We start from the raw sequence: 2221 nt of genomic DNA on the forward strand, positions 1-2221 counted from the left end.
AGCAGCAGCAGCAGCAGCAGCAGCAGCAGCAGCAGCAGCAAGAGGAGCAGGAGCAGGAGCAGGAGCAGGAGCAGGAGCAGGAGCAGGAGCAGGAGCAGGAGCAGGAGCAGGAGCAGGCGGATTCACGTGCTGAAGTCTGTAAAGGTGATCTATCCTTTCTTCGTTGGGACTGGAGGAGCGAAATACCTCCCCATCATGTTCAGCGATAAGGTCGCAGCTCCTCCGGAATTTCTCGCTTCCTTCACGGAGAAGATGGTGAATCCTTCTCGCTCTCCCCTTCCTCCTCCTTCACTTCCTCCTCCACTCTTCCCCCTATCCCTCTATCTCCATGTCGTTGCCCTTCCTGTCCCCGTCCTCCCCTCTCCCTCCCCTCCCTCCCTAATCCTCCCCCTTCAGGTGTACCTTCCCCACTCCTACTACGTCACCTCGCACGGGGAGCTGCCAGATGGAAATTCTGCTCTCTCCTTGCAGCTCTCAAGGGCGGCAAGGAGGGCAAACGATCTGCCGGAGGACGCGCTTGTTATCTGCAACTTCAACCAAGTGTACAAGATCGACGGGAACATCTTTGCGACGTGGATGGAGGTGATGAGCAGAATCGATGTCGAGGGACAAGCGTTGTTGTGTGCGTTGAGGAATGTGCGATGAGAGATGAGCTGATTCTTGTGTTTGTTGTGGAATAGCTTTTATGTTTGTTTGTAGGGGACATGTGAAATTGATACAGAATGACCTGTTTGATAGAGAATGACATGTGTGTTTGTTTGTGTATCTGTGTGTTACGGAATGACATGCATGTTGCTGATGAGATGACTTGTTTCATTCTTGCCTGTTCGCTCAGGTGCTCCGATCTGTCAACCAATCGATCTTGTGGCTCCGGAGGGAGGGGGACGACACGCATGCTGCCATGCGACATTATGCGAGGAGGTTTGGGGTGCGAGGAGAGAGGATCCAGTTTGCTCGATGGGCGGAGACGTCAGCGAGTCACATCAAGAGGATAAAGTTGTCTTCGTTGAGGTCTGTCTTCCTCTACCCTCCTGCTCTCCTGCTCTCCTGCTCTCCTGCTCTCCTGCTCTCCTGCTCTCCTGCTCTCCTGCTCTCCTGCTCTCCTGCTCTCCTGCTTTACTCTTCTCTCCTCTTTTCTCCTCCTCTTCTCCTCCTCTGCTCTTCTTTGTCTCTAATTGGCAACTTCAGTCTCGACACGCCGCTGTACAGCTCAATGACTACAGGGTGAAACCCCGCTCACTCTGAGTCTCCTCCTGTCGCCTCTCGCCTCGCTTCCTTTCCTAGCTTCCTCTCTCCCCTCCCCTCTCCCTTCTTTCTCCTCTCCTCTCCTCTCCTCTCCTCTCCTCTCCTCTCCTCTCCTCTCCTCTCCTCTCCTCTCCTCTCCTCTCCTCTCCTCTCCTCTCTCCTCTCCTCTCCTCTCCTCTCCTCTCCTCTCCTCTCTCCTGTCCTGTCCTGTCCTGTCCTGTCCTGTCCTGTCCTGTCCTGTCCTCTCCTTTTTCTCTACCGTCTCCTCTCTCAGAGGCGCTAGAACCGCCAATCATCTCGTTGACAAGTTTTAACGAGTGGCACGAGGGCACACAACTGGTACCACTACCTCCTCCTCTCCACTTTCCGCTCTTCTCGCTGCTCTCCTTTTCTTCTCTCCTCCTGCTCTCCTCCTCCTCCTCTCCTGCTCTTCTCATCCACCTGCTCGCCTCCTCCTCGCCTGATCGCTGGCAGGAACCTGCGACGCAGAAGGCTGGCTATTTGGACTACGGACAGGCAGGATCTGGTGAGAGGAGACGATGAGAGTTTTAGGAGGGGAGGAGGGAAGAAGAGAGGGGCAGGAGTGCATGAGTTCAGGGGGGACTAGAGGAAGGAAGGGGAGGGGGAGGGGGAGGGGGAGGAGAAGGACGAGGACGAGGACGAGGACGAGGGGGAGGGTGAGGGGAGGAGGAGGAGGACGAGGAGGAGGAAGAGGATGAGGAGGGGGAAGACTTGCAGCTGTGGTGGCGGGGGGTGTGTGGGTCTCGGTGGGGGGGGGGGTCTCGCGCTCTCATTGAGTGTCGTGGGGAGGGGGTGTTTCCGTTCCTAGCATCTGCAGCCGAGGTGGGGGCGGCAGGTAGAGACCATGTTATTGTAGTTGTCTTTTAACTGATAGAGCCCTCGCCTCACTTCTCTGCCGACGCCTGATGCATGATTGCATGCCTCGATGTGCTGACATGCAGAGCAGCTTCGGTGA

Source organism: Guillardia theta (genome assembly GCF_000315625.1).
Source record: "Guillardia theta CCMP2712 unplaced genomic scaffold GUITHscaffold_14, whole genome shotgun sequence".
In the NCBI taxonomy this organism is placed as follows: domain Eukaryota; class Cryptophyceae; order Pyrenomonadales; family Geminigeraceae; genus Guillardia; species Guillardia theta.